The following is a 23,578-nucleotide window of genomic DNA, read 5'->3' on the forward strand; positions in this document are numbered from 1 at the left end:
AGATAGTCTGCTTCTGTTGCCCAGCCTGGAGTGCAGTGATGCCATCTCAGCTCACTGCACCCTCCACTTTCCAGGTTCAAGCGATTCTCCTGCCTCAGCCTCCCGAGTAGCTAGGACTACAGGTGCACGCCACTGCACCCAGCTAATTTTTGTAATTTTTTTTAGTAGAGATGAGGTTTTTGCCATATTGGCTTGTCTCAAACTCCTGACCTTGGGTGATCTGCCTGCCTTGGCCTTCCAAAGTGCTGAGATTACAGGCATGAACCACCATGCCCTGGGATTACAGGCGTGAGCCACCATGCCCTGCCTGCTGCTACATTTTTAACAACCAAAGAGCACAGAATAAATTTAAGATTAAAAAATAAATGTATCTTCTCAATAAGCACAATGATTAATGGTATTTTAGTAGACACGTAAAATCCAAGCACATGGCAACATAACATGACCATAAAAATCAAGGCTTATGTTTCTCCTGCCTGTTGTCTAGATATTCTGCAAAAGATATTTCAATGTTTGACCAGTCACTAAGAACGATGACCCATGATGAATAGCAAACCAAATTGTTCTTTATGCCTACTCTACCATCAAGTGGATGAAAGGACTTGTTGAAAATTAATTAGCACCCAGGTGTGGTGGCTCATGCCTTTCATCCCAGCACTTTGGAAGCCCAAGGTGGGCAGATGCTTAAGCTCAGGAGTTCGAGACCAGCCTGAGCAACATGGAACCCTGTTTCTACAAAAATGCAAAAATTAGCCAGGTATGGTGGCATGTGCCTGTAGTTCCAGCCACTTGGAAAGCTGAGGTGGGAGGGCTGTTTGAACCTAGAAAATGGAGGTTGCAGTGAGCTGAGATTGTGCCAGTGCACTCCAGCGTGGGTAAGAGAGCCAGACCCTGTCTCAAAAAAATAGAAAAAACTGAATTAGCAATATATGTATTAGAACTAATGCATCTCCACAATTAGAGTGGTAACTCTTTACAAATACCTACTTTTGAACTACCTAAATCCCATGTCAAGCACTCAAAGATATGATACTTAATTTTGCTTTAAAATGCTACACTAGGCTGGGCGCGGTGGCTCAAGCCTGTAATCCCAGCACTTTGGGAGGCCGAGGCGGGTGGATCACGAGGTCAAGAGATCNGAGGCGGGTGGATCACAAGGTCAAGAGATCGAGACCATCCTGGTTAACATGGTGAAACCCCGTCTCTACTAAAAATACAAAAAATTAGCTGGGCATGGTGGTGCATGCCTGTAATCCCAGCTACTCAGGAGGCTGAGGCAGGAGAATTGCCTGAACCCAGGAGGCGGAGGTTGTGGTGAGCCGAGATCGCGCCATTGCACTCCAGCCTTGGTAACAAGAGCGAAACTCCGTCCCAAAAAAAATAAAAAAAAAAATAATAAAAAAATAAATAAATAAATAAATAAAAATAAAATAAAATGCTACACTAAAACTACTTTTAGATTTTAACAAATGTTATACAGTTTACCAGAGTAACAAAAAACTCCCATGCATTTATGAAATTTAAAAAAAAAAAATCTCATTTAAAACAAACAAATATGAATTCACCCTTCAATCATTCTGGAGGACCTTTCCTAATAATTTTGAAATTGGAATTTGAAAGTACCTGTTTTAGTGTATTTCTTTTTTGTTTTGAGACCATTAATACAGCAAATCTTTTAGGAATGCCTCCTCTGTTTTTTAGGTCAAACATTCATTTAACTACCTAACTTAGCTTCTTTAAAAATAAAAGAATACAGCACCTGAATAACTTTAGTCACATAAAGAAAAACAAAAATGTTGTTATCTTGACCCTGTAGTATCTAAAAATCTTTGTTTCTAGTTTAAACAGATAAATTAGTAGCTTATATTGCATGCCTAGGTTCTTACACTCATTTTGGAAACAATTGGTCAATTCTTCCCTCCTGCCCCTGCCTACTGAATGCTATTCCACTTAAACAAAACATCAACACCTAATCCTTTGAGTTCCTTTGACCAGGTGAAATACTTAAAAGAGGTTTCTTGGGGACAACAAGAAAGTGTGTCAGACAGATGCCTACTGTCATACCTCACTTTTTTGTTCTAAAAGAACACAATCAATTCTGACAGATAGTAATTTTGAAGTTCTACAAGGAATCACTAATTCAAATTACTTTCAAAACTGTGAAATAGTAACTTAAAAATGATACACATATCACAGAATACAAAAATGTACTCAGGGCCAGGCACAGTGACTCACGCCTATAACCCAGCTGAGGAAGATCACTTGAACCCAGCATTGGAAACTGCAATTCACTATGATTGTGCCACAGTACTCCACCCAGTGTGACAGAGCAAGAACTTGTCTCTAAAAGTAAAAATAAAATAAAAATATATTCAGGTCGCCTCCTCTTTTTTTGCCATAATAATAAGACCGTCAAATGTGACATATGGAATTAAAGCTCTACTAAATTGTAAGTATTTATCTCATAAAATTGCTTTCTAATAAAAATATGTACTATCTGAGGCCTACAATCCTGACAGATAAGATAAACAAAATGCCATTTTAAAAAATTTACTTGTTGAAACTAATGAAAGTTTTGCACCAACACCCACAAAATGGGCATAAACATATGTTTCAGTTTCACAAAGGGTTAAGACGTATTCTAGTTTAAAAGCTTGAAAATCTGACTTGATTTTTTCTCTTCCTTTATATATTAACTGAATTATTCAGAATCATTTTATATACTTAAGATGTTTCACTCAATGAATTAGGCATAATTATTCTTGCTGTTACTAGGGATGGTCATATAAAGATTATGTTTTACCCAACTGTTCTTTTTACTTTCTCCTCCCGAACAATTTATTCAATGACAAAAGGGCTGCTGTGCAGAAAGCAGACCAAAAATGCTCACTATGAAGCCATTAATGGCTATTACATTACTATCCCTAACACTTTATTATCAAAAGATCTAGCTGACATTTGGCTGACAACCGTGTACTTACAAACATAATGGGAAAACCATCTTTAAGAAAAAATTTAAAAGCTTTGAATGGCTCTTAAAGAATCCTACACAGTCTTGATAAACATCTCATCCAGTTAAACATAAGACCTAAAGATAGAATAGATACACTAGTTGTTGACAATTAGGGAGTTCCAGAAGCACCATACTATGGAAAGAAAGCCATGCATGGAGGCTGGTAAAAACAGGCAGGTCTAGCAGTAGGCAGATAACATTAGTAATACGAGGTTAAGAGGCAGGCAGTGAAGTCTAAGCAGATATACAGTCGGCCTTAGGAAAATGTCAGCGGGTATCAGAGACCCAATCAGAAAGATTTTTATTTATAACAAAAATTTAGAGAGTCACTTAACAAGTGTTTATTGAAAGACTTATGAATTAATCACTGTTTTGAATACTGGGGATCTAGTTATTAATAAAATGATGAAGACTACTTTCTATACACAAGGGTCTATGCTAAACATTATGTGATTTACAAGTGTTTTGTTTTTTGGGTTCTTTTTATGGAATGAGCTATTAGAGAAAAAAAAGAAAAGGCAAAGCAAAATCAGGATCAGACTAGGACTGGGAAAAATACCATCAAAACACTGCAAGTATCTGTTCGAGGTCACTGTGGACAAGTTTAATGAAGTTAGTCTAAACGTACCTGAGAAACATTGCAAATATTTTTTAGGAAGTCTTTTCAACAGAACTGAGATCCTGGCCTTTCCTTAAGTCATTTTTTTTTGTTTTGTTCTGTTCTTATATTTAAATTCAAAATCAGGATGGAAATTTTTAAAAGTCTGGTGGAGAATGTTTCTTTAAAACATAAAAGATTTTAGCTCCCTTATATCTGAGAAGCTTTCTGTGACCTCATCTTCCACTTCTGTAACCTGGCAAATCATTAGAAAAGACACTTTAATAATATCCCCCACAATCTGCAGGAGATACTTCAAGCTTCATATCTCAGCTTCACATTTCGTTACCTCTTTGACTTGACTTTAACTCCTTCAACCTTCCCCTTTCCCCACCTTCTCTCTATTACAACTATGTTGGCCTGCTTTCTATTTCTGAAACATGCAGGGAATTTCCCACTCCAGGGCTATTGTATTTGGATTCTCTCTGCTTAGACAGCTCTTCCCCTAAATATAGACGTCGCATCCTTGGGCCACTTTTTCAGGTACAAATGTTATTTTGCTGTTGATATTAGTTCAAGGGAAAGCTTAATGATGAACTATGCAGTAAACAAAGCTAGTAACTAAGGTGCAGGGAGCAACAAGCCAGAGTACAAATTATTGGAACAGTGATACCATGCATGGCCAAAAAGTTCAGTTCCTGGAATCAAGCTACTGAAGATCCAATAATAAAGTTCTAAGTCATTCATAAAGAAAAAAATAAGTTTATACTTATACCAAGTACCAGAGATGACACAATAAAGGCAAGACAATGTTGGCCTTCTAAGCTAATGGAGCTCAGGATACCCCAGTGTTTAAGAACAGGCTCTGTCCTAAAGTTCTAGGGTAATGATAAATCTAACTCCAAAAAATAGTAATATGCAGGGGCAAGAAGACAAACGATCAGTAGAGATATGTTCAAAGCGATACTTTCGGAAAGAATAATGTGATAGCAATGAAATAGAGAATTCGAATAGCTGTATGAAATGGCAGAAGGGCATAATAGTAAGAATATATGATGGGAAGTCAGAAGACCTGGTTCTAGTCACTGCTTTTTTAATTAATATTCTTTGATACTCTCAAAGTCTCTGGTTTGTCATCTTTAAAATAGAAATAAAAATAAGCTGACTAAAATGCTCAAATAAAAAACCTTGAGGGCCAGGCGTGTTGGCTCATACCTATAATCCCAACACTTTGGGAGGTCGAGGAGGGCAGATCACCTGAGGCCAGGAGTTCAAGACCAGCCTGGCCAACATGGGGAAACCCCGTCTCTACTAAAAATACAAAACTTAACCAGGTGTGGTGGCACTTGCCTGCAATCCCAGCTATTTGGGAGGCTGAGGCAGGACTTGAACCAGGGAGGCAGGGGTTACAGTGAGCCAAGAAGGGGCCTCTGCACTCCAGCCTGGGTGACAGTGTGATATCCGTCTAAAAATAAAATAAAATAAAAACTTGAGGATTCACTCCCTAATCTGCAAGGAGCCATACAAATGTTAGCTATTACTATCATTTATTAACAGACTACTGCACTAACTCAGTCATAAAATAGTAAACACTAGAACTAGCATGAAGGCCATGTGAAGGGCTAGGAGTGGGGCCAGAAGAAAAGTGCAATATATAAGACATTAGCGAGAAAGAAGCAACAGGATTTGGCTACAACAAGGGGTATAATTGTTTTTTAATTTTTAAACTGTAAGTTTTAAACTTACAGTTTAAAATGTAAGTACACTGCATCAGAAGATAAAATGTTAAGGGACAGAATGATAGAAAAATATGGCAGTACTAAATTGGGGAGGAATAAAGAATCTTGAAAAATATTAAGTATGAATACAACATCTAATAATGCCAGAATCATGTGAAAAGGATAAAAAGTTCTTAAGTGGATACAGTTTCATTCAATCATGATTATATTTTCCAATATAGATGATAATGACAATTGTAGCTTTTAGATTTTACCAAATTTGTCTCTATTTATATTATGAAACAGGCAAGGACTGAAAACATATTAGCTGGCTACTTTTTTACTAGTAAGGGAACAGATATGTGAGGCTGTAGCGTACACGGAAAAGATATGGCTTCCTTCACATTATTGCCTTTTGAGTTCTAGAAAGGATACAGCCAACAAAGCAATACCAATAACACCGGATTTGTGGTCAGATTACCCTGGAAAGATTTGCTTCATGAAATGGTCATACTTTACTGGTCTACATCATTACACTATCATACTTGGTCAGGCAGTCAGTAATTTAAAATCTGAACTAGGACAGTGGCAAAGGAAATGGAAAATATATATATTATTGATATAAAAGACAGCAAGAAATATATCTAGATTATGAATATGAAATGACAAGAAGCTCTACCACTTACATATTACTAGTGGGAATCCAATCTAATTCTGTCATTTAAACAAGCAAAGAATTGCCTGGGTACTGTGGCTCACGCCTGAAATCCCAGCACTTTGGGAGGCCGAGGCAGGTGGATCACTTGAGCTCAGGAGCTGGAGACCAGCCCAGTCAACATGGCAAAACCCATCTCTACAAAAAAATGCAAAAATTAGCCAGGCATGGTGGTGTGTGCCTCTAGTCTCAGCTACTCATAGCCCTAAGGCAGGAAGATCCCTAGAGCCTAAGAGGTAGAAGTTGCAGTGAGCTGAAATTGCACCACTGCACTCCAGCCTGGGCAACAAAACAAGACCCTGACTCAAAAAAAAAAAAAGAGCAAAGAGTAGCTATGGACAGAAAAACATTCAGAAAACATTGGTTTTGTAAGGTCTAATCTATATCTGGACAGAGATAATTAGTAACAGTTTTGAGAACTGCCCAGTTAGTAATTCAGTAGGAAGACGCATACACAGCAAGTATTATGTTAAGCGATGAAAACATTGCAAACATTGTTCAATACCCTCCAAAAATGCAAACACCTCTCCTGTTACTTGGGTAACTGATAAATAAAAACAATATAATGATTCCTAGAATTTTCTATGAACTCATTATCTGTTGTTCCTAATATATGATTATGATACTTTACCTGGGCACATAAACATCAGTGTTTGGAAAATACTAGAAAACTATAAATGCAACAGAAAGCAAGAGCTGAAGCCATTTAATTCAGAATGTTCCTCTACAAGTGGTGACCACTCAAGCTTCTATAGTAGCATCAGTGAGAATTTACCATTAATAGGTTAAAGAAAGGTCTAGTTTTGCAATAAGGGGAAGTTGCTAAATGACTAAGACAAATGATGATGTTACATGATTGTGTTATAAGAATACCCACAAATCACCAAAAATGTAGCATTTATGTGATACAATTAGTACAGCCCCCAAAACATGTTACACTGGCTTAACTGCCCTTTGTTTCAGTGAGGAATTAACATTTGTTAGGCAACTACTATGTGCCAGGAACTATACTTAGAATCTACATTTGTATTTTATTAATGTTTGCTGTTTGTTCAGTTACAGTTTCTCAAATAGTGGTTTTGTTTGGTTTGGTTTGGTTTTCTCTTAAGCCCGAAAGGCACAGTATCAAACTTGCATGTAAATTTGGTTCAATGGCTGGATTCATACAAGTAAATATAGTATTTGTTAAATGAATTAATAAAACTTGAAGAAATGAATAAATGGCATTAAATGGTAGGACATGGAAGGGTATAGTATAGTACTGATTCTATTCTGAAAGCTCCACTTACAGAGAAGTACTCTGTTGACAAGTTCCTAGAGGGTATAGTTCCAACAGTAGAAATGCCTTGGAAACAGATTCATAAACTTCAGCACCAGAAGGAATCTTGGAGGAGATCCTTTAGTCTAACTCTCTCATTCTAAAGAAGACACCTAGAGAAACCATGTTATCTGCCTAAAGTTAACTTATCTAGTTACAGTAAGATGCAAGGTTCAACACTGGGTCCTGTAATTTCCATTCCTGTAGTATAAACAGTTCCTTTTTGCTACTCCCTTGAGGGTTCACTGAAGCTTCTATGTGAAGAAACCATATTGACGAATAATGTTTACTATGGAATCACTACAACTATGAGTTTACATAAAATACTTGCGTTTACATCAAGATAGGGAAAGGATTTTTTTTATTGCCTCATAATTGCAATAAAATTCTCAAGAAAAGTTGCTAGACACAGTCTCACATGATTTGCCAAAAGGTAGCCAAACTGGCCCTTCAACCATAAGCCCTTTATCATCCATCTTTAGGCTACATAAGATAAGGCTAAAGATTCATGTCGGGGATATGTTGAAGAAATTCCAAGTTACAGAGAACATCGTTTTCTCTCTTCCTCACCAAAGTATAAGGAAGTATATACCAAAGTATAAGGAAGTATATCTCTCCTGTGTCCAAACTAATGAGGGTATGGCGCAAGGTTTTACTTTCAGAAATTGAAGACCTAAAAGAAGATACTTCCAGCATCTCCATTCTGCGGAACTCAAGCACATCCCATCTCAGTATGTCCATCTCATAGAAGACAGGCCCATCTCAAGAGTGTCCACCTGTAGAGGATAAGTGAGAGAGTTCTGGGAAAATTGATGTGTCCTCTGGAGTACAGATGTATATATAAACACAGAAAAATGGTATCTGCCTCTCACCTGGAAAAGTCTGTAGAAAATTAAAGATATAGATAAGAGAGGGCAGTAATTCAGCAAGCAAGCTGCACTTTTGCTGTTTGACAAGTCACACATATGTTATTCTTCTCATTGTCCAAGTGGACAAAATGAGAGTAGCCTGAGAATATGCCATTTCACTGGAATTTTGCTAAGGAAGGTTGACTATAAGGGCAAAGGTACATTTGCTGAAAGAGGCTATGGATATATGAAGAGAGTAAATAGAGAACAGGAGCCAGTGGATTCCCAGGAGGCAGAGTAGAACTCTCATCACAGATGTAGCAAGGAAGCTGCCCTCAGGAGGCTTTACAAATAACCCAAGGATGTAAAGGCCAGCTAATGAAAGCAAGAGAGAACTACAAAGAACATCAAGCAGAGAACTACAAAGAACACTAAGTTTTAAAAAAAAATCTGCTCCTCTTCCTCAAATGTGTCCCCATTCCCTGTTTTGAAGACCCAGAAAAAGCAAAGTGAGTATGGAAGGAAGAATGAAAGAGCAAATTGAGGCAGAGTCAGTGAGCAAGGGATTCCCCCTTTCCGGCTGTAGCTCATTAAGTCTTCAGTCAGGATGGAGCTAGATGGAAAGAAAAGAACAGCAAATTGAGAGTTTTCGGTTTAGATTAGGCAATACTCTAATTCCTGAAAATGACACCATTCTGAAATGAGCTGAAAGTAATGAGATCTACCCATGAGGCTGAAAAGAAAAAAAAAAAAATTAGATAAATCCTAGCTGAAGCATAAACCCAAAATTCCTACCAAATTCAACCCACTCAACAAACCAGTTATACAGTCTTCAGGAATCAGGTTTGAAAGAGCAACTTAATGATCTACAGAAATGCTCTTGCTTACAAAAATAAAAAGTGAACTGAAAAATGAAGGAAAACTGGATATACAATGGGATTCAATTTTAGGTATAGACAGGTGTCACTTAGCGACATTTCAGTCAATGACTGGCCACAGATACAACAGTGGTTTCTTAAGATTATAATGCCGTGTTTCTACCATATATTTTCTATGTTCAGATCTGTTTAGGTAAGCAAATGCTTACCATTGTGTTACAACTGCCTATTGTACAATGTTCAGTACAGTAACATGCTACACAGGTTTATAGCCTAGGAGCAATATGCTCCATCATATAGCCTAGGTGTATAGTAGGCTATACCATCTAGGTTTGAGTAAGTACACTCTATTATGTTCACACAACCACAAAATTGCCTAATGACACATTTTTCTGTGTCATTAAGAACATATCCTGGTTAAGCAAAACATGACTATAAGATTATACTAAAAATATGATAAGCAGATGGCCAGGCATGGTGGCTGAAGCTGTAACCTCAGTACTTTGGTTGGCCAAGGCGGGTGGATAGCCTGAGATCAGGAGTTCAAGACCAGCTCTGGCCAACAAGGTAAAACACTGTCTCTACTAAAAATACACAAGTTAGGCAGGTGTGGTGGTGCCCAGGTACTCAGGAGGCTGAGGCAAGAGAACTGCTTGAACCCAGGAGGTGGGGGTTGCAGTACACCAAGATTGCACCATATATTTTGAGTTGGAATCTTGCCCTGTCACCCAGGCTGGAGTGCAGTGGTGCAAAGATATATATATATACACACACGCGCACACACGCACACACACACATATATATATCTTTGTACATATGTGTGTGTGTGTGTGTGTATATATATATATATATATATATATATGTATATATATATATCTCTACATATCCATGAGGCTGAAAAGAAAAAACATCACACAAATAAATATATACATACATATATATATATAGGCAGAAATAAAATAACATTTTAAAAATATGTATGAGAGGTGAAATTGTTATAAATTTTCCAAAATGAATAAACAGTACTTTTTAGGGGGAGGTGAAAGGCAAACTCTCACTTTATCACCCAGACTTAAGTTCAATGGCTCCATCGCAGCTTACTGCAGCCTCAACCTCCCCTAGCTCAACCAATTCTCCTGCCTCAGCCTCCCAAGTAGCTGGGATTACAGGTACGCACTACCATGTCCGGCTAATTTTTATATTTTTTTAACAGAGAGATGGTTTCACTATGTGGCCCAGGCTGGTCTCAAACTCCTGAGCTCAAGTGATCCACCTGCCTTGGCCTCTCAAAGTGCTAGGATTACAGGCATGAGCCACCATGCCCAGCTGCAAACATACTTCTACAATCAGAGAAAAATAGTTTACTTTTGCAAGTAGTCTTGTGAAAAAAATATAAAAATTTTCCTACAAAGTCTTTTCATCTTCCTTTCAGTATGACTAGCATTGTTCTAAATTTTGCTGCCAAAAGCAGCTGTATTAATAATATCAGATGATAAGAACTACAGTCCTTGAATTTCAGGGCCAGAAAGATAACTAGTCAATATAATATTTGCCCAAGACTATCAAAAAGACAAGACAATAAAACAGTAGGCTACTGCAAAAATATAGATTACCAATTACCCTTCTACCTCCTTTCAGTGGTGTCATGGGGTACCTCAAAGCTTTAGCGACTTTTTTCCCAGTTACCAAAATATTTCCAGCCCCTAGCAAAACTAGCCATCTAAAACTTTCAAGTTTTTCTTTAGTCTGAAATATGCGAAAAGTTCATCAAACTGCGGTTCACCAAAGTCTTCATCACAAGTGAAAGCTTCCAAGATCATCCTTCAATATAAAAATGTTCATTCAACACTGTTATAAATATCCTCTAATTTGGCTCATTGTCTAGCTTTCTTTTCCTTCCTAAACACTTCTACTGTGTGTTGAAAATCATCATCTGCCATCAGCAGGATAGGGTAGTTATTGCCTGGAACACGGAAGGGAATAATATCTAGCACTGCCGCTTCCAACTCTGTGACCAAGGACAAGTTGCTTAACTTCTCAATTTCCTCATTCATAAAGTGAGACTAATAATAGTACCAATATTATAGGATTATTGTGAGGATCACATGAAATAACATGTGTTTAGAGTTGGAAACAGTTTTGCTTCTGGCACATAGTGAGTACTTGATAAATGTATGAAAATGAACTATTTTTATTAGAAAACTCATCTATACCCTCAACCTAAAGCTTCACCTGCCCATCCCCTGAGGATATGGCTTCTGCTGAAGTGCTCTCAAGTAAGGCTATATTTTCTTCTACACCATATATAAGTCAGTGCCTGGAGATGAGTTTTTTTCTTACTCCCTAATGTAGTTTCCAACATCTCTCTTCTATATTTTCCTCCAAAGATCCCATATTCTTTGAAGCACATGTCATCAGACCTTACTACCCTTCAAAACCCTTTATTGCTGTACCCAGACACACTGCCTCATCCACTGGTCTCAAGATCCACAGTCCTCTCCTCACCCTAGTAGTCCTATCAGCATTCTTGCCAACTTCAAATCCCCATAGGTGCTACATTCAACACTATAATTCCACAGTTTCTTACCCTCCTTAAAACCATTCTCATTTTTGTTAAAAAAAAAATGCAGTCAGAAGAGAACTTTTTCATCTTCCTACTCTCACATCCAACAAATTACATGCATTGTTTGATTCCACTGTTTCTGCATCCTCGCCTAGCACTGTCATTAGCCTACTGTAATCAAGCACTCCACTAAAATAGCTCATATCAGAGTCATCAATAATTTAACTCCTACCAAAGCCAATGGTCAATTTTTGCTCACACCTTACTTGACTTCTCGGCAACATTTAAAATCAACTTTTAGAACCACATACTCACTGCTTTTTCCTACCTCACTACTACTAACTGCTCTTCTCCAGCATCCTTGACTAGATCTTCTCCTCTTGGCCTCTAAATGTTAGAGTGTTCCAGAACTCTTTCCCCATAAAACTTCTCTAAATTTCCCCTCTTCATAGATGAATGCATTCAGTGTCATGGCTTCAACTATCTAAATGCTGTGGACTCTCAAAAGTTTATCTTCAGAACAGACATCTTCCCTGTGATCCAAACTCATATGTTAAGTAACTGGCTTGACATCTTTACTAGGATATCCAATATGCATAACAATTTCAACACAGACAATATAGAACTATTAATCCCACCTCCCAAAAAATCAATTTCACTTAAAAGCCCCAAGCCTAAGAATCTACTTGATCCTTCTCTTTTCATCACACCCTTTGCCAGCAAGTCCTAACAGCTCTAACTCCCCAAATATACTTTTCACCATTCATACTGTGAATTTTTTAGCCCAAGCCACCTTGATGTCATTCGTGGACCAGAATAACTGCTTTCTCACTCATCTCCTACCTTTTCAACTCTTATTATACAGCCTACCTTGTACCTAGCGATATGAGTTATCTTCCAGAAATGCACAATAAATCATGTCACATCTCTCCTTGAAGCTCTCTGAAGATTTCTCACTAAAACTGAAGTGTAAAATTTCCACCCTGAACTAGAAGGCCCTTAATGATCTGCCTCCTGCCTACCTCTCTAATCTCACCTATCTTCGCCCTCTGTTCTATTTTCCATATCTAGCTATATGTCCTTCTTACCATTCCACTACATGCCAGTATATTTCTCAGCCCGTTTTTGCTTGCTTTCGCTGGGAATGCTGTTCTCTCACATCCTCTCATGGCTCACTTTCCAATATTCAGGTCTCAACTAAAATGACTCCTCCCAACCAAGGACAACTCCTATCAAGCATATTGTTTTTTCCTCTCTATGTATATATATCAATACCTGGATTTTAAAAGTATATATTTATTGTCTCTATCCTCACCAATGGTTAGCTCCTCGGGAATGAAGGCTCTTGTCTTGCTCTCATCTGTACCCTCAATACCCAGAACTCCCTTCAAGGCACACCAATGTCAGGCAAATGGTTTTTGACAGACTGAATAAAGTCTCTGTAAGAATAATCAGAAGTAACTTATATTTTTCACCTCTGGTGTTGAACACCAGAGCTGATACGCCTGCTAGTGTATTAAGCATCCTGACAGAGGACAAACAAGTAAAAGAGCCTATCCTTGTTTTTGAATAATTCACAATGAATGGGAGGAGGAAGGAAAAAACCAACATAAGCCCTAGATACTAAAGATAACAAAGCAATCTATAAGTCAACTTACTCTAATATAATATAAATTATACTTACAAATACTGAGGGGCTATAGTGTTGAGAATATGGTAGAATTAGGGAAGACATCCTTAAAGAGAATAATTCTGTGAGGCATATATTATCAATATCCTTTTACAGATGAGGGGACAGAGGCTTAGGCAGATTAAATAATTTACCCAAGGTTAAAAACTAGGAAAGGAGTCAGGTTCAAGCAAGTCTTCTAATGTCAGAGCCCATTTTCCTCAGGAAATCATGTTTATGCCACTTCCTTATTACAAGAGCTGGCTACTCTGAAAGGTACATTTAACAGAAGTTAAAATTGGAAACAAACAAACAAAAAAAAAATGGAGCTGTCAAGGACAGCTAGAAGTCTATGCAAGATTCAACAGCAAAACTCTACCAATAAAAAATGTTTAACATGCCTTGGGTCTTTGGGTCTTTGGGTCTTTGAATGATAAAACAGATAATCAGTCTACTGGACACAACAGGCTGGTACCCACAAGACACTGAGGCTGATGAAATGAAAGCACATGAAAAAAAATAGGCAGTTAACAAAGGAGTTATAAATTGCAATCGAAATATTTTTAGAATTGGAATATCTTAGGAAACTTCTATAGAAGCTTTCTACCTCCCTAAAATCCAAGATGTCCACTCTAATTGGATGTTATTAACTAACTGTGTGAGAAAAGGATGTTGCGGATATGTGTGAGTATACACACATATACACGCTTGCATATGGGTACTCATGTCCTTGTTTGTGTGGATGAACACTTGTCAATAAATCTTTGCATTTAATATACGTGATAAAATAGGAATAAATTAATGGAGAGGGATTTTTAAAAATAGAATGAGCATGGAAATTAGAAAAGCATTAGAGAAAAGAAAGTAAATAAATAAACCAAGGGGGCTATGTCAAAAATTAGGAGATCACAAAGATTAGATGTCATGGGACTTATATTATTAAGAAGCATTTACATTACTACTTTGGAAATTAAGGCCAGGCATGGCATCTGTAATTAAGGCGTCTGAAATTAAGGCCTCACATCTGTAATCCTAGGACTTTGGGAGGATGAGGTGGGCAGATCACTTGAAGACAGGAGTTTGTGACCAGCCTGGCCAACATGGTGAAACCCTATCTCTACCAAAAATAAAAATAAAAATAATTAGCTGGGTGTGGTGGTGCATGCTGCTAATCCCAGCTACTTGGGAGGCTAAGGCAGGAGACTCCCTTGCCTGAACCTGGGAGGCAGAAGAGTAAGCCAAGATTACACCACTGCACTCCAACCTGGGCGACAGAGTAAGACTGTCAAAAAAAAAAAAAAAAAAGGAAATTAAGACATTATTTTACTGTCTGAGAAAGTAGCTAATATGATTACAGTGGCTGGAGAAGCAAACTAGTAGCTTGCACCCAATGTGTTCATACCTCATTTTTGGCATGTTTCATGGGAGAGCCATCAGGTCTTGTGTAGATATGCAGGGTTCTCCCAACTGGACTGAGTTCTTCAAGGGCAAAACCCAAATCTGAATTATCTTGCATTTCCCCAACAAACCGTGTTGAGTGCACTTGGTCTAGTGGGGCTCAGTGACTAATAAATTGAACTGAACCAAATTAAAACGCAGTGAATGGATCCAAGCTAAAGTGAATTAGAATGGTCAAAGATGGAAGTTACTTATTACCCTTAAAATTTTGTTTCTTTAGATATCAGAATACTTTAGTAACTTCTGCTGTGCCTACAATGAACTTGGAGCAATAGCTTTCTTTTTACATTTTTACTAACTACACATTCCAAAAAGCCTGTAAGATACTCAGCAGAAGTATTATCCACTTTCCATACAAAAGGATCTGAGTCATAAAGAGGTGTGACATTATTTTTCACAGGGTTACTTTTACACCACTACCACCTCAAAGGGAGTTGGTGAAACAGAAGGGATTTGAACTCAAAGTCCAACAGCATTACTTTCATCACCAAAGTTCATTTTAAAACATTCAATAGTAAAAAGAAAATTATGTAATGTGCAAATAAACATATTTGATAGTCCAAAAGAAAAGAAAACCACAAACCACAAAGATGACTGCTATTGCATCTTTTCTGTTTGTTTGTTTGAGACAGAGTCTCTGACGCCCAGGCTGGAGTGCAGTGGTACAATCATCTGGGCTCACTACAACCTCCACTTCCTGGGTTCAAGCAATTCTCCTGTCTCAGCCTCCCAAGTAGTTGAGATTACAGGCACTCCCCACCATACCCAGCTAAGTTTTGTACTGTTAACAGAGATGGGGTTTCACTATGTTGGCCAGGCTGGTCTCAAACTCTTGACCTCAGGTAATCCACCCACCTTCGCCTCCCAAAGTGCTAGGATTACAGCCACATCTTTTTCTTTTTAAAGGCAAACAGAGAACATGGTTCTCTTCACAAGGTACAGAAAACAATTCAAATATATAAGCATCTGTTGTGCAGTATTGGTAGGGATGATTTTTGAAGAATATTCATTCTTAGTCTATTTCTACTATTGTGTTCATTATCTTAATAGCTTATATGTGGATGATTCTTCCTTGTCAAAGACAGCGAATAGAGCTTTCTTAGTCATCCTCAATAGTCCACTCAACTGTCTACCACAAATATTCTAGGTCCATCTGTCATCACACTATTTCACTTCACAGTACATCAACTTTTGTGAAGGACTCAAAAGGTATTTGTTTTAACAATTCAATCAAGTTTGTTTTCTAAACAGGTTTATCTTAAAAATTGAAGTTTGTTTTCAGGATCATTTCCGTTTCAGACCTCATTTGTTGATACCTTATCTCTCAGAACTTGTTTTTTAACACAAACAAAACTAGTCATCTAGTCAAAGGTTTCAGCAGCTATGATTGTGTCAACAATCAAGACCCAATTATTGTGTAAGGTCCTTAAAAAAAAAGTCATAAATAATTGTTAATTTTTTTTTCTTGTTTAACCCTGGTAATTAAAATTTTTATAATATATGATATGACTTGTAACTACAAAGAGGAAAAGTAAAATTAATCAAATTAGTAACTTCTGCTAAATTAGCAAAGGAACTGTCACTTCAATCTTTAAAAATGACTTCAAATTAGACATGACACATGAAAATAATGTGATGTTCACTTATACTTTATATATAAAGTGTGTGTGTGTGTGTGTGTGTGTGTGTGTGTGTGTGCGTGTGATCACTTATGGGGTCTTAATAAAAATTTTGTTGGTAAAAGTAGGGGTATGCTCAGGTTAATGATATACTAAGCAATATATTTATGAGGTTTAAGGATTAACATACCAGTGAGCTCGCCTTGTCCGCTAACCCACTGGAAATAAATAAGTATCCCCCATGTCAAAGATAAGCAGTAAAGGAATGAATTTCCATTAATATACATACCAACGGAGAACAAAGATTTATGAAATATTTTATTCAAACTGCTTTCGAAAGTATGATGTTAGTCTTGACTTTCACAACTCAACATAGTCATTAAAGATAAATCAAGATTTTTAGTCTATCATATAAATACAATGCTGATAGCTTTGACTGGTAATATCAAGGTCACATATTATCAAATATAAACGTACTATTATCATCCCTTTTCTTCATAATTAAAGACAGACATAATAAATTATAAAAAGGGGGCCCGAGTGAAGACTAGAAAGAATCTCTGTTAAATAAATAGATTTTTGCAAGTTAATCCCAACTAACATTTCAGGATTACTATGTGCCAGGCATTATTCTGAGTGCTTTGTGCCAATTAATTCTCATAACGATCCTATGATGTTAGTACTCTTATTACCTCCACTTCACGGATAAAGAAACCAACCAAGATGAAGGCAGGGTTTTATAAACAGGAGCTCACCAAAGAAAACCCTACCTTAAATTGATTTTAAAATAAATTATGGTTACTTATTACATATTACCTAGAAGAGAAAAAATAAGAGTTTCAGGTAGATGGAGAGAGAAAGAGGAAAACAGGAGATAGAAGGAGGAAAAAAAGAAGAGGAGAGATCAAACTAAAAGAGAAAAAGGAATCTAAGATCTTACAAACATTTCTAAATAACAGTCTAGCAATCTTAACAACCCTGTGAGATCAGGATTAACCCTATTTTATACATGAGTAAACTAAGGCTCATAAAAGTTAAGTGGCTATCCAAAATTCTGAACTCTAATATTTGGGACTCTAACATCCTTGGTTGGCTGGGCAAGGTGGCTCATGCTTATAATCCCAGCACTTTAGGAAGCTGAGGCAGGAAGATCTCTGGAGCTCAGGAGTTTCGGACCAACCTGGGCAACAGAGCAAAACACTAAGACCCTGTCAAAAAAAAAAAAGAAAAAGAAAAAAAACTCTAAAAAAGTAAATAAATAAAGTCCATGGTTTTTTCCCTAAGTCATGCTACAAAAGAAAATAAAATTAAGGAACGGGTGGGATGAGGGGGAGAAACAAAATTAATAGGAATGTCAAGTTAAAAGGAGAGTGGAGATCAATCAATTCATAGCAGCTCCTTAATAGCTACTGGGATGAGACAGCATTGTTGCCATGAAGCCTTGATGTTTTTACTCTAGAATGCAGGGTTGCCACGATGATTGAACTAAGCAGCCACAATGGCAACTTTATTTCAAGAATCAATCCCCTTGATGCCTTCATACATTCTTCTTTTTCCCTTGGTTCCCATCCCGTGTCAGTGACGCTGCTGTGAGAAATACAACGACCAACTCACTTAGATGTACCAGTCCTATACTGAGCAATTGCAGAGTGTGCACCAATGGCCTGGCCTAATCCACACAGTTCATGGGCTGTTTTCACCTAAAGTAAAATGTCAAGCTATCACTGTGCATATATTGCATGGCCAGAGCAGAAGCCAACAAAATCATTTTATATTAAGGCAAAGGTACGGATAGTTCAGCATTTTCCACTTCAAATGGCAATCAAGAGAACCATAGAGGAGGATTTTAAACTTCAAGGTTTCTTCACAAACCTACATATTCATTTTGACCAAAATGTTATAGGAGCAGCTTAAAAATCTTTGTCATTGCGCTCGCTTTGGCAGCACATTTACTAAAATTGGAACAATACAGAGAAGAGTAATGTGGCCACTGTCCAATGATGACATGCAAACTCATAAAGTGTTCATATTTCTATGCACTGCATGTCTGTATCAAAACATTTCTTGTATCCCATAAATATACCTACTATGTACCCATAAAAATTAAAAATTAGAAAAAGGAAAATCGTTGTCAACAACCAATATTAAGAAACAGATCAATTTATTTTTTTATTATGAACATTAATATATTTTATACCATATTGAGAAGATTCATTCAACGTCTTAGTAGATTTTATGTTTTGGTGGGTGTGTGTCAATCCCATACTACGATTTGAATGTGTCCCCAAATTTCATGTGTTAGAAACTTAATCCCCAAATTCATATGTCAATTGAGGTTAAGGCCTTTGGGAGGTAATTAGGATTAGATAAGGTCACAAAGGAGGGCCCCCATGATGAAACTCGGGGCTTCATAAGAAGACTTGAGCAGACACACATCCTCCCTCTCGCCATATGGTGTCCTTCACCACAGTAATACGCTGCAAGAAAGACCTCATCAGATGCATCAGATGTCAGCACCCAGAACAAGGAGCTAAATAAATTTATTTTCTGTGTAAGTCATCCCTGTTGGTATTCCGTTATAGCAACAGAAAATGGACTGAGACACGCACTGAAATCACAGGTTCTAGAGCCCATGTGATTTTAGTCCCAAAACATCCTAGGGCCTCCAGGTTGAATGGGGTAAAGTAGAAAGCTGGACAACTAGACTGGATGGCACGGAAGTGAAGTAAGGTCCAGAGATGACCCAGAACAGATCAGTGCCAGCCCATGTAGACAAGTGGAATAACTCTGGTGGCAGCTCCTAGTTCTGCACAGCCCACCTGAGTTGAAGGAGACCCCAGTTGGGACAAAATGAGACAAGTTTCCCTTCCCACAGAGACGGGGCTTTCAATAATTTCACTTAGTCAAGTGGGTTTGGATTCAAGATACCAGGAAAGAGACCTAAATCAGGAAACCAAGACAGAAGCTAAGTCTGGACAAGTAAAATGGGAGGTTAAAGGGGAACCTATGATCCTAAAAGCACAGGAATAATTAAAAGTAAGTCTGGAGCAGCTAAAAAAATTCACATTAATGAGTTGGTGGAACGAAAACTATTGCTGTGATTTATTTGTGGCTTTATTTAGGACTGACCCAGAAACTCAAGAGGGTCTGAATTTGTCCACTTGGGACATGAAGAACTTCACCTGAAAAAAATTAAGCAAGACAGGAATTCAAAGAAAACCTGATGTCCTAGAACAAACACTTGTGAAAAATTATGATTAGGTTATACTAAGTTAATAAAAAATTTACAGCCAAAGCTAACTAAAGAAACCGTACACTCAAAAACAAAGACCAAGTCTGCTACAGGGGCAAAAGAAGATCCAATTCCTCTCATGTAACAAAATAGATAATATGATCAACGACAGATGGAATCTATTGCCAATCTAAGGGCAAGTTAGCAAACTAAAATTCAAAAGCCTCATATTGTATTGCCTAAACTGACACTTGAAAATGTCACAGATGTCAGAGTTGGATTAAGGAACTTTAAATGGCAGGTCAAACAACCAGGAATGAAATCTGCAAACTCATGTTTAATTAGCAGTTGACAACCTCCACTTTAGGACAGGACAGATGAAGGCTAACAGACCAACAGGCTTCTCAAAGAGAAGTGTTTTGTGTTGAATTCAGGTGAAAGCAAGCAAAATAAACATCTTAGAAACTCACTGATTTTCAAGAAACATGAAATAGTTATGGACTTGTGTTTGATTTACCATCAATGGCTTGGAATAATGTGCTGGGAAAATATCTCCTTCATCCTAATACATTATGTCTTTACATAGATATAGGTAAAAAGTTAAAATTAAATATCAATATATCTTTTTCTGGAAAGCATCCTCAGTACCATAATGCTTAACCCTAAATTCTGGGTGAGCAGCGCTATTTACCCTCATCAATTCCACGAAATAGTCTTTGATAAAGTCAGTGTTCATCAGTAGAAATGAAAACAATATAAATAATCAAAGGAGACAGCATAATTCTTAGAAAAACCAAGCTAATGCCCTTATTAAACAATAACGTCATTCAATTAAATCAATGTTTGACATACTGAATTTAATACATATTGTACTGAGTTACTGAAATAAAACAGATGGTGTGTAATATTTAGCATGTTACTCAAAATGCCCTTCCTTAATATAAAGATGAACAAATTTTTTTTTTTGAGATGAGTCTCATTCTATTGTCCAGGCTGGAGTGCAGTGGCATGATCTCCACTCACTGCAACCTCCGCTTCCCGAGTTCAAGTGATTCTCCTCCCCCAGCCTCCCAAGTAGCCAGGATTACAGATGCCTGCTACCATACCAGCTAATTTTTGTATTTTCAGCAGAAATGGGGTTTCACCATTTTGGCCAGGCTGGTCTCGAACTCCTGACCTCAGTTGATCCACCTGCCTCAGCTTCCCAAAGTGCTGGGATTACAGGTGTGAGCCAACATGCTCAGACCAAAATGGAGAAATTCTTATGCTATATGCTAGAGGGGTAAATGTCAAGCTACTAAAGGGTATCAACATACCAATTACAACAATTGCAAAAAACTGTCGGTACACATATAAAAACAGACTAAAAAGAAATGTAGCAAAATGCTAGTAGTAATTATATTAGGGAACTATGATTGATTGTTTTTCTCAACTTTCCTGGTAATTTTTCTAATGTGATTAACCTATTTCAGTAACAGAAAAAAACTAAGTAAAAATAACTTTCTTATGGAATTACATACTGATTTTGAGATTATTAGACAGGCTTACAATATATACTTTCAGAGAGGCTTATAAGATATACATTCTGATTCTAAATATCAGTCTTCTTCTAAAATGCCTTCAGGCAAGTTTTTATATAAGCTCTATTAATAAGTATTGCAGGTACACTGCCCCATTAGCTCTAGGTAACAGGAAAAAAAATTTATCAAAAAAGTTAATATATAATTAAAATTTTTATATTATTACTTCTGCTTCTTTTACTCAGTTTACCCCTTACAGTGCTATTTAATCCACAGCCTAGTTTAGTAATTTCTTGCAAAGGTTGATGAAAGGAAGTAAAAGGAAAGCAATAGCAATAGTTCCTTCTGCAACCTAATTCAGAAGGAAAATTCATATTTTTACTATCCACTTGAGTTACCATTCTCTTACATTAGGTTAAGCAACTAGTAAAAAGTCTAACTCAAAACTACTATTAATCTCAAAAAGTATATGGTAGTAACTTTACAAACACTAAGAGCTATGCTAATTAAAAGGTTTTGTGGGAAAAGAAAGAATAAAAATAGTGAATTCTAATACAGTATAAAAGGACGAATTTGATGGAGCAGATCAGTATGGTATGTGATTTACATATTGAAAGCAAAAAGAAAACTGGGAGACTGGATAGAATACGGTTTTTGGAAGTACTTAAACATGCTGTTATATCACTTATAGTAGTGTAAGAGATGCTTAAAAAGCAAAAAAACAGACACCAAATACAGACACCTTTAAAGCACCTTGCAAATTTAAGTTAAGGGTTACACCTCAGAGAATAACTAATCCAGTTGCTAGAGTTTGGAATATAACCAACATACCCTTGGTTGGTATCCTAGTCTGTTTCATGGTGCTATAACAAAATACCACAGACTGAGTAATTTATAACGAACAGAGATATATTTCTTACAGTTCTGGAGTCTGGGAACTGCAAGGTCAAGAGGTCTGCATGTGGCAAGGTCTTTCTTGCCGCATCATCCTAAGATATGCAAGACAGCATGCACAAGAGAGCAAGAGGGGGCTAAACTCTTTCATAACAAATCTCAAGATTACGAAACTACTCCCGCAATAATGACATTAATCCATTCTGCCCTCATGAACTAATCACTTCTTCTTAGGCCCCACTTCCCAGCATTGTTGCATTGGGGATTAAGTTTCCAACACATGCACTTTTGAAGGGACACATTCAAACCATAACAGTTGGTTATACCAAATTCATCTAACAATATTACTACCTCTTTCATGTAGTTGTCTCTTGATCCTTTCCCAAATCCACTGAGGTAGGAGAGAATTATTGAAGGAAAACTTAACTTTATTGGTAAGAGTCTAAACCAAAAGTTTTCTGACCATGTAATGCTCATTCTATTATAGCACATTGCCTTCAATTACTTTAATGCCTCCAGCTTATGTAATTCCAGTGCACAATGGACACTCAATAATTATGTATTAAATGAATGAATTTTGATCCAAGAAAGTAAGTAGGAAGCAATACAAGCTAGAGATGCCCTGTGCCTCATTAGTACAGTGTGATCAATATGCCACATCATGATAAACTACAGCTTGACTCTCCAAGGTCTCCTGTTCCCACTTGCTGAAAGATAAAGGCTTATTTAGAACAACTCCTAGATGACTTAGTAGCCGTATTAAATAATGTGAATATCTACTCTGAAAAAATATAATTCCTTCATCATATTGAGAAGTCTATGATGATATCAGGCCTAAGTGACAGGCACATCTCTCCAAAGTTGAGAATAATTCAAATCCAGCTAACATCTCATTACATACTAAGAGACCCCAAAATGGGGAATAAACCTTGAGCTGTCCTTGAATTTTTTAGCCTCTAGGTAGGTCCGTGATCCTCACCATTCCACAACTAAGTTTGAACATTTTCCTTGGTTCTTTCCTCCTACTGAAGAAGCAGATGGAGGTGCCCAAGTAGACTGACCCTGGGGTTAAATCCTGAATGAAACTTACTACAGTCTTGGTACTTAGATATCTACTTGTCTCAAGTCAATGGCCCAATGTCCTTCACGTGTTCTATGGTAATAGTGCTTAAATATTATTTGAGTTTTTGAACCTTTTAAGCCATTTCCTATTGGAATTTCAGAGGGAGAGAGAGAAGAATCATATATGGCAGGTCTAAGACCCCAAATGGCAGAAATTTTTCTGCATGACAGCAGTCTAGAAAAGCTTTGTGTAGATGTGGGATTTAGAATGCTTTCTGGGGCCGGGCGCGGTGGCTCAAGCCTGTAATCCCAGCACTTTGGGAGGCCGAGGCGGGTGGATCACGAGGTCAAGAGATCGAGACTATCCTGGTCAACACGGTGAAACCCCGTCTCTACTAAAAATACAAAAAATTAGCTGGGCATGGTGGTGCATGCCTGTAATCCCAGCTACTCAGGAGGCTGAGGCAGGAGAA

General features: G+C 37.4%; 1 protein-coding gene and 1 non-coding gene across 15 annotated transcripts in view; one reads left to right on the plus strand and one right to left on the minus strand.

Moving 5' to 3' along the window:
• The window catches only part of KIF21A (kinesin family member 21A), a 152,836-nt gene that overhangs the window by 120,440 nt on the left and 8,818 nt on the right, over nucleotides 1-23,578 (minus strand). The gene's annotated exons all lie outside the window — the stretch shown is intronic.
• On the plus strand, nucleotides 18,326-18,432 carry LOC119468712. The gene has a single exon (XR_005197465.1). It is a non-coding gene; the product is annotated as a U6 spliceosomal RNA (small nuclear RNA).

Source organism: Cebus imitator, unplaced genomic scaffold, assembly GCF_001604975.1.
Source record: "Cebus imitator isolate Cc_AM_T3 unplaced genomic scaffold, Cebus_imitator-1.0 Scaffold477, whole genome shotgun sequence".
Classification (NCBI taxonomy): Eukaryota; Metazoa; Chordata; class Mammalia; order Primates; family Cebidae; genus Cebus; species Cebus imitator.